This window comes from Chiloscyllium punctatum, chromosome 24 (genome assembly GCF_047496795.1).
Source record: "Chiloscyllium punctatum isolate Juve2018m chromosome 24, sChiPun1.3, whole genome shotgun sequence".
Taxonomy (NCBI): domain Eukaryota; kingdom Metazoa; phylum Chordata; class Chondrichthyes; order Orectolobiformes; family Hemiscylliidae; genus Chiloscyllium; species Chiloscyllium punctatum.
This window is the reverse complement of record NC_092762.1, coordinates 55417107-55427327: the sequence shown is the minus strand read 5'-3', so window position 1 is coordinate 55427327 and position 10221 is coordinate 55417107. Positions and strand designations below refer to the sequence as shown.

The following is a 10221-nucleotide window of genomic DNA, read 5'->3' as shown; positions in this document are numbered from 1 at the left end:
AATATTTTCATAGATCTGGCGACAACAACAGGACACGATTTATGCAGGCACTGCTGTTTGTAAGTTCCATTTGTGACTTCAGGTTCTGGCTGTTAGCCTACTCAGGCCAACAATCTGAAAACTGGCTGCTCAACCCACATGTTGCCAGTAAAATTATATGCTAGAACCCATTACCAAGCAAGCATAGGTCAATGACCTAACATCCAACACTGCCAGCAGCACAATTTAGAATAAAGACAATATAAAGAATATTCTTAGGTTCCCAGGTTGATAAGTTCATAAATAGTGCAGATCAGTCTGCCATGGTGCAGTATATTCCAGCAGCAAAGTTTCAGGTGCAATCACCATCCTGCACCAAAGGAAGATGGTGACATGGTGGCAATGTCACCAGCCTTGTAATCCAAAAGGCTTCAGCTAATGGTCCAGGGGAACTGGTTCAAATTCCACCATTGCAGCTGGTCAGTAATGGCGACCATGAAACTATCACCATTGTTGTAAGACCCAGTTAGTGTATTACTAACCTTTTAGCATAGGATATCTGCTGTCATACAGTCATAGATCTGTACAGCATGGAAACAGAGCCTTCAATCTTCCTTGTCCTTGGCATCCAGATATCCTAATCTAATCTATTCCATTTGAGAGCATTTGGACCATATCCCAGTAACTCCATCCTATTTATGCAGCCATCCAGATGCCTTTGAAGTGTTGTAATTGTAGCAGCCTCACCACTTCCTCTGGCAGAGCATTCCATTTCACCCTCTGTGTGAAAAAGTTGCCCCTCAAGTCACTTTCATATCTTTCCCCTCATTTTATACCTAATTTTGGTCTCTCCTACCCTGGCAAAAAGATTTTGACTATTCACCCTTATCCATGTCTCTCATGATCTTATAAGTCTCTATAAAATTACCCCTCAGCCGCTCTGCAGAAAATAGTCCCAGCCTATTCAGCTTCTCCATATAGGTCAAGCTGTCAACCCTAAAAACATTCTTGTAAGTCTTTTCTGAGCCCTTTCAAGTTTAACAATACCATTCCTTTGGCAGGGAGACTAGAATTTAATGCAATATTCCAAAGTGATCTGGTCTGTACTATATGTAACTCCAGATCCACAGTGATATTATTTACTCTTAACTTCCCACTGAAGGGGTCAGTAAGTCTAGTAATGACAATTAAGGAGCACCAACTATATTGGCAATATGCACAAAAATTAAGTTAGTGGATTGGTTGAGAGTTTTACTTGACTAATTGCTTCAATGGGTTCCTGCTACGAGGCTGAAAAACCCTAATCAATACCAGAATAATAATATTGGTTAAAAAAATTGGTGATGATTAAACTTTGTAGATGGTTTCATATTCTGTGTTGCGTTAGTAGAGCAGAAACATGATGATTATAGGAAGGCATCAGAGGACAAAAGCGGAAGCTGGAATCCCACTCATGGTCACATCTCAAACCTGAATGTACACGGGTGGGACTGTTGAGCAAGAAGGGGATTGGATTCGACTACGTTATCGCTCCATACACCAGCCACTTGGGTGAGCTGCCTATATGATGGCTGTGACGTGAGACTTTCTCGTGAGAAGGATTAGAACGTGCAAGAGAGGGGGGAGGGTGTATTGGAGCAGAAAATGTGACTCCTCTCATAGCTCAATCTGAGTCATGTTTTGTATAACTCTCCAAAATTAGCTGTTCTAATTATTAGTTTTAAAAAGCCATTTAACTTACGTAACCAAATCCTTGCTACTGTGCTAGTCGTTTAAAAACGTTCTACTGGGGGGAAAAAACACAGTAAATTTTGTTTAAACTCCTGAATTAATTTGTTTCGGTGGGTGAAAAGCTTAATTTAAATCTCAGATGTAAAACAGGATTATGTCAGTAAAAACTTTAGCATTTGTGTATCTCTTATGGACAAGAGGGAAAGAATGTCATGAATAAATAACAGCTGCCTGGAGGAATGGGAAACAAAACAAGAGCCAGTCCAGTTTCTGTGCAAGATCCAGTTCAGATTTTGGTGCAGGCTAGAGGCTGGTGCTCGGAGTAGCAGTGAGATGAGGGCACTGCGTGCGCTCCTGATATCACACAGAGGTATGAGGTGGGAGCTCAGCCCTAATCCCGTGCAGGGTGCCTCACAGACACTGAACAGAGAGAGAAAGGAGAGCCAGACAGCATCCGCAATCACAGCACAGGGGCAAACCACTTCCCCAACTACTCTCCTCTTCCACCACACACACTGCACAAGGCACAACACGACCAGGTGGCTTCCAACTGTATACAGTGGCGACCGGTAGACTTCCAGCACTGTTTCCCCTTAACCTTTGCACGGCGAGAGTCTTGCCAAAGGAGTGGCATTTGGACTCTCAAGAGCAGGACTGGGACAGTTGTGGAGACAACTAGTTCAGAACATGAGCTGAGAAGAGCCTATATAGATGGGTGATCAGTGAAGTCCTCTGTCATCGTTGCTGCCCGAATCTTTGAGATTGTCCAAAGCAGAGCGAAAAGGGCTAATCCAGGCAAGTGCTCTTCCCCGGTGCACGAAGGAGCCCTTTGACAAGCAAGGTAACCTAAAATCTCTTTATTTTCATTTTGACTTAGTCATAATTATCTAGTGATTTTTGATTTGTTGCCGTATTAACGGTCCCGTTTTCTATTCACAAATTGCTATTGGCTTGGAAAATCAGTAGTTTCAATGTAATTGTCTTTTGGCTAATCCACCGCATCTTTACCGAGGGAAAACCGGCTGGATGCTGTTTTTGGTTTAAAGCTTCCTGAAAGACGTATTTTTTAAAAAAGAAAAGCTAGTTTCTCTTAGACATCTGTGACTTGGCAAAAAAAAATGGAATTTAAAGTAAGTGTGTGTGTTTAAATATATATATAAATTCCCCATAGTACTTAAAGGTTGGGAAGAACTTGTAAATATTTGGTTTTGAAAGAGCTTTTGCAATCGTCTCCTTCCCGTCGCTTTGAGTAGCACAGTAGCAATGTTTTACTTGGTATTGGAATGGTTGCTTTGAACTACCCATTGGCAGCAGCTAATGGATAATCTATTGCAAAATGGGAAATGCATTCCCTTGGCTGTGATTGCCAGCTATTAAATACTTTAAAAATCAACTCACTTTATAAAAACAAGGCAATGTTTTGGGTAAGTGTCCCCTCATTTATTTTGAGGGGGCCGAGAGAGGTGGTTCTATTCAGGTGCGGTTTCTGAAGAACACTGTCTTTGACAGTGGCGTTCATCCTTCATTAGCTGGTTCAGTTGGTCGCCTGTTAGACTCCTTTGTGAGTCTCTCTCCCTCCCCGTTACTGTTAATGGGGCGGGTGAAGGGAACGTTCACTTCTTATTCTGGTACAGCTTTCTCTTCAGAGCAGAGTTAGCCTGTTTCCGAATGATCTGCAAATACCTACAGTGTATGAGAAACGCCAACATGTACCATAAAGGGCTCGCAACAATAGGACTCAGTCCTGTCCTCAGCCGGAATTTGCACTGACATACACTTAGCAGCGGCAGTTCACTGGGTTGGCATCGGGAATAGGGAGACTGTGTGATCAGCGTCGAATAAGGAAGGCGACTCAGAAACGTGTGGGTGAATACTGGGACAGGTGAGACAGGTACCCACATAGGGAGGGGAAAGAAAGCAAAGGAGCCGTGAGGCAATTTCGCTAACCTCTCCCTCAGTGAACGGGACCTGAAAATGATTAGTTGAGGACACTAAGAGAAAGTGGCGAAGTTTAAGTAGATTAATTTTCCGAACGTGTGCAATCCTTTTCCTAAAACATATATGCAACTGCTGCAGGCTCCGTGTTTTTGTAGCTTCTGAGCACAGATGTTTCCTTCCCAGTAGCTATCCTTTGTCTTGTTACTGGCTGCATATGTCAATTACATATTGCAAGGATGTCTTCCTCACTTGTCTATCTCTGTTTGGATTTCAGCACTGGCGTTTTACACATCTCCCAGTATGGTCTGCTCTGTCAAGAGGAGCTATCTAGCTTTTGCAGTCATCTTACTCTAATGGAAATTTTCCTAACTCTCTGTGTCCTTCTGGCTGTTAATCCCCATCAGGGCTTTGTCTCTTTTAATGCATTTTGTAGTGACATTGATACAAACCCTATTCACTTCAAGATTTGTGTCTTCAATTCGGTGGCAGAATGTAGGCAAAACTAAAGCAAGAGATTTGAGGAATACTTTGACTGAATACCCTCCCTGATTTTACATGGAGTTGGACTCTCATCATTCTCTGTGACTGTAATTTGTGGAATTGAAAACAAACTATACGACTGATTTGCTTTTGTTATGCTGTAACTCTAATGAATCAATATATTCAGAATCTGGATTCAAGATTAAGAGCAGACTGATTAGTAAACAAGGTGATGGCCAAGTGTTGTAATTAATTCCAGCTTTCCCTGTTCTGAGTGGTCAAGTTTGGAAATGCAGAGTCCAATTTTCTGTGTGCTGTATTCCAGGAAATGTTTAAATGTACAGCAGACACAAAAAGCCGAATGTTTCTAAAATATTTTTTTCTCTCCATGTTTTGGTTTCTGTGTGATTATCCTTTTTAAGGGTTTCACTGACTTCTCCCGATCAGCTCAGCAGAAATTACAACTCAAAGGCTAGACTGAATCTTTACCCTAGTCACGCCTCACCCCATGTCTAACTATGATCCTGATAAAAGAAGGTAACACTTTCCCAAATTTAAGTCAGTGGAGAGTAAAATCGAACAGTGTATGAAGCAGACACTCTGATCTGATCCTGTAGGTTCGCTTCTCAATAGATGAGATTAAAATTACTTCCTCAGTTAAGATGTTTCAGTTGAGGAACTAGGATAAGGGACAGAGTTAATCATGCAAGATGCCATCATGGTTGTAAAGAATGAGAATAAAGACAGGCAAATGCAGAACGATAAAGAAAAAAAAGCTTGCAGTTTATGTTGCAACTCGTCTTTTATGAGATTGTCACAAGGCACTTTACCTTCTATGAATTATTTTGATATGCTGTGACTGTTGTGGAGATAAGTGTTCCTCATTCAGCAGACAGAAAGCTATCACAGACAGTGATATTGGACAAGGAAGGACTGTTAGCTAGGATACTGTATAATTCTATCTTCAAAAATCCTTAACATCTCCTTGAGGCAAATGATTTAATGTCACAATCAAAAGATGGGGCTGGTGCCTCAGACAATATAGCACTCTTTCTATACTGCATGCAGTGACAGCCAGAATGATGCACTCAGGTACTGGAATTGAGCTTGAGCCCAGGGCGCAGTTCTGTCACAGAGACCATCTAACCCCTAATTACATCAATTACAAACTCGATGTTCCTATAACCATTAGGAGGAAGATTGGCAGTTGATCCTTTTTAAGAACATGAGCAAAGCCACTTTTGAAATTTAAATTAAGTTCTCAAAGTGCAGAAATCCAGCAAGGGAATTGATGGAGTCTGTTCATCAACCAATCAAATTATGTGACTTTAATAAAGCACCTATTAATAAAAATGAATTAAATTTGCATTTCTATTTTACTGAAGTAAATTCTGTATTGATGAAAACACACTGTGCCCTATACAGGCATCTAAATGCATTCTATTAAATATGAGGTTTGGATTTCAGCAGAATTATCTCTTTTAGACAGTCTGCATTGGTTAACCCTTTGAATGCCTGAGCAGAATAATTTTATTCCATCATGGCGGTTGATTGCTGTCTTACATTTCTGGTCATTAGTGTTAATTGGTGGTGGGTAATGTTAGGTGTTAATAATTAAAGTGCACGCTACACGCAACAGGGGATGAGTGGTAACTTTGTCTAACAGTTGATAACTTCAGCTCATTCCTCGCCTCGCTGAAATTCTGCTTCACAATGTCATTTTAACTTTTATTATTTTCTTTTACCGTCCCCTTTTAGATCTTCTGGCTGTGGTTAATCTAACAGCTAAGATGCAATAGTTTTGACCTGAAGGCCGATAGAAATAGGTTTCTCGCTTTTGATCACTATCCAATAATTCCACTTACGAAGTGAATGTGTGACACAAGCAGAATCCTGTTTCCACCCAATGTGATACATGCATCCGTTAAAGAGCCCACTGATCTTCCCTATGTAAAGTCTAACCTTCAAATTCTGGCATGAATCTGCAGGGTAGACTTTAAAGAGGTGAAGAAAGATTGGATTAAGATTTATATTATAAAATCTCCAATGACAATTAAAATCTGAAGGAATAAGATTCAAAATTTGTAATTAATATTAATATCATTGGCAGAAAGGGGATTGGCAGAAATTAGTGTCTTTTTTTAAAATGTGCATGGAGAATGGAAATGGACACACTTTAACTTGAGTTAGCTTCATTACCTCTAGTTTATATACATTCTGAAGAGCACCAAGTTCTCTTTATGAAGTAATATGTACAGTTCTGGTCACCCAGTTATAGGAAGGATGTTAGTAAATTGGAGGGGGTGCAGGAAAGATTTATTAGGATGTTACCGAGATTGGAGGGTTTGAGTTATAAGGAAAGCATGTGTGGGAAATCATGTCTCACAAACTTGATTGAGTTTTTTGAAGGAGTAACAAAGAAGATTAATGAGGGCAGACCGGTGGATGTGATCTATATGGACTTCAGTAAGGCGTTCAACAAGGTTCCCCATGACAGACTGGTTAGCAAGGTTAGATCTCATGGAATAAAGGGAGAACTAGCCATTTGGATACAGAACTGGCTCAAAGGTAGAAGACAGAGTGGTGGTAGAGGGTTGTTTTTGAAGCTGGAGGCCTGTGACCAGTGGACTGCCACAAGGATTGGTGCTGGGCCCTCTACTTTTTGTCATTTACATAAATGACTTGGATGCGAGCATAAGAGGTACAGTTAGAAAATTTGCAGATGATACCAAAATTGGAGGTGTAGTGGACAACGAAGAGGGTTACCTCAGATTACAACAGGATCTTGATCAGTTGAGCCAATGGACTGAGAAGTGGCAGATGGAGTTTAACTCAGATAAATGTGAGGTGCTGCATTTTGGGTAAGCAAATCTTAGCAGGACTTATACATTTAATGGTAAGGTCCTAGGGAGTGCTGCTGAACAAAGAGACCTTGGAGTGCAGGTTCACAGCTCCTTGAAAGTGGAGGCACAGGTAGATAGGATAGTGAAGAAGGCGTTTGGTATGCTTTCTTTATTTGGTCAGAGTATGAAGTACAGGAGTTGGGAGGTCATTTTACAGCTGTACAGGACATTGGTTAGGCCACTATTGAAATATTACGTGCAATTCTGGTCTCCTTCCTATCAGAAAGATGTTGTGAAACGCGAAAGGGTTCAGAAAAGACTTACAAGGATGCTGCCAGGGTTGGAGGATTTGAGCTATAGGGAGAGACTGAACAGGCTGGGGCAGTTTCCCTGGAGCATCAGAGGCTGAGGGGTGACCTTACTGAGGTTTACAAGATTGAGGGGCATGGATAGGATAAATAGACAAAGTCTTTTCCCTGAGGTCGGGACAGTCCAGAACTAGAGGGCATAGGTTTAGGGTGAGGGGAACGATATAAAAGACACCCAAGGGGCAGCTTTTTCACACAGAGGGTGGTACGTGTATGGAGTGAGCTGCCAGAAGAAGTGGTGGAGGCTGGTATAATTGCAACATTTAAGAGGCATTTGGATGGGTATATGAATAGGAAGGGTTTGGAGAGATATGGGCCAGGTGCCGGCAGGTAGGACTAGATTGGATTGGGATATCTGGTCGGCATGGATGGGTTGGACCGAAGGGTCTGTTTCCATGCTGTACGTCTCTATGACTCTATGAGAGGCTGGATAGGCTTGGGACATTTTCAGTGGAGCATAGGAGGTTGAGGGGTGATCATTTAGAAATTTATAAAAGTCGTGAGGGGCATAGGTAAGGTGAATAACAAAGATCTTTTCCTCTTGGATGGGGAGTTCAAACTGGAGGGCATAATTTTAAGGTGAGAAGAGAAAGATTTAAAAGGAACCAGAGAGGCAACATTTTCTCGCAGAGGGTGGTTTGTACGTGGAATGAACTGCCAGGGAAAATGGTAGGTTAGATACAGTTACAACATTTAAGAGGCTTTTGGACAGGTACGTAAATAGGAAAAGTTTACAATGATGTGGGCATGCAAGTGGGATTAGTTTAGTTTGGGAAATATGGTTGGCATGGACTAGTTAGGCCGAAGGGTCTTTTTCCATACTGTATGACTCTGAGCCTTGATCTCATTGTACCACATTGGCTTCCAATACCCAAGTGCCTTAAATTTAAAATTCTAATCTTGGGCATCTTTAGATGTAGTATCCTTGGAGGACTATATGCTCCTATTCTGACCAGTTGTGCCCCCTATATCCTACAAGTTGATGACAGCCATTGAGTTCCCGTATTTTAGAATTTTCAAATTATCTCCTGTGCCAAGTTTAAGAATTTCCTTAAAACCAAGCTCTTTATCAAAGCTTTCTTTAGCCCCCATCACAATGTATTACAAAACTGTGTTTCTCAGAGTTTAGCACACACTTCCACTGAATTATGGTCTCTCTTTGAATGTAAGTTGCTGTATTTCAACTGGCTTCAGCTCTGTAGTTCATTGCTGTTTTTCAACAGATCTTGGAATTGTAATTTAATTTGTGTACTTTATCTACCCGTGAACGTGTAGTTTGCTGATAATGATGCTAAGTTTGATCATGGAAGTCGAATGCTGTATTTTGCTGGATTTGAAAGAGGTTTGCGATTGTATTTACATTGGTTAGACCTGAGACGTTGACTTCTCCACCTCCCGATGCTGCCTAACTTGCTGTGTTCTTTCAGCCTCCTGCTTGTCTACCTTGTATTTACAATGCCAGCATTGATGGATTCCAGCCCTCCAGCATTTCCTTCATCCTTTGGCACCATACTTGGTGTCAGGTTAACTTACAATGTGTATTGTATCGAACCCAATGAAGCATTGACTGCCTAAACTTTGTCCTGAATCAAACCTATTTTCAACCCCATTTTAAGTTAGTGTCCAAAGTTGTGAGTAACACTGAGATCATATGATAATAAGGGATGTGAATGCTTTCCCACGTTTCTGGCCAAAAACTGACCATCCATTGCCATTTGAAAATAGATGCGCTTCCTGAAAATCTCAAGGGTAATCTAATGCAGTTGAATGTTTGTGCAATAGGGCTCAACTCAAACTTTACAAGCTGCTGAGAGTTGCCACGGAGGGTGAATTATGTATTTAACAGAAGATAACTGCTTTTGCTAGATTGTAGGGCCCAGTATGTGGGTGTAGCTTCAGGTTGTTCTTAGCCTTTTCTCGTTGCTTTGTAACTTTTTAAATACATAATTCTAAGTGCATTGGGGAAAGGCTAGGTCTGTACACAACATGTGGGAGTGAGTGCATTCAGTTGATTGTTCTGCATCACTGGGTTTACAAGACAACCCACGCGTTAAGAGCAGTCCACATCTTCACGAAGTTCTGCTAGAATAATATTCTTTGTTCTTAGCAATAAACTGACCCCTGAAACACCAATCTGAACTGGCCCAAGCTATCGCTGTTCAGGGAAACAAAACCAAAGCAAAATCTCTGGCTGCAGCAAACAGCAGGAGTGTTTTCTTAACACCCTACCTGCTTATCTTTACAACTTGAGTGTGCCATCAGTCATGAACTCCTGATCCACTTTTACCTGCCAAAACTAGGAAGAAGTTCTACTGGCAGGCATACATGATGACCCTCTGTGAGGAGGAGCAGGGGAGTGTCAAAGGTCATTCCAATGGAGATCCAGCAAGGTCAGGCTTTCCCGGTTTCTGAAGAAATAACGTCAGTTTACAGTGTAGTGGAATGATGTCACCAGTACTAACCATACTGGTGTGGCTCCCGACTTTGTTTTTACCTCCAGGTTTAAAAATAATGACTGCAGATGCTGGAAAGCAAATACTGGATTAGTGGTGCTGGAAGAGCACAGCGGTTCAGGCAGCATCCAACGAGCAGCGAAATCGACGTTTCGAGCAAAAGCCCTTCATCAGGAATAAAGGCAGTGAGCCTGAAGCATGGAGAGATAAGCTAGAGGAGGGTGGGGGTGGGGAGAGAGTAGCATAGAGTACAGTGGGTGAGTGGGGGAGGAGATGAAGGTGATAGGTCAAGGAGGAGAGGGTGGAGTGGATAGGTGGAAAAGGAGATAGGCAGGTTCGACAAGCCCGGACAAGTCAAGGAGACAGTGCTGAGCTGGAAGTTTGAAACTAGGATGAGGTGGGGGAAGGGGAAATGAGGAAGCTGTTGAA

General features: G+C 41.8%; 1 protein-coding gene across 4 annotated transcripts in view; it reads left to right on the top strand.

The window, feature by feature from the left end:
- The first annotated feature begins 2018 nt into the window (after positions 1–2018).
- The window catches only part of sema6bb (sema domain, transmembrane domain (TM), and cytoplasmic domain, (semaphorin) 6Bb), a 559267-nt gene continuing 551064 nt past the window's right edge, over positions 2019–10221 (top strand). For all 4 annotated transcript variants that reach the window (XM_072593864.1, XM_072593857.1, XM_072593863.1 and 1 more), the window contains exon 1: positions 2019–2551. The gene's annotated coding sequence lies outside the window, so the exon portion shown is untranslated. The remainder of the gene's footprint in view (positions 2552–10221) is intronic.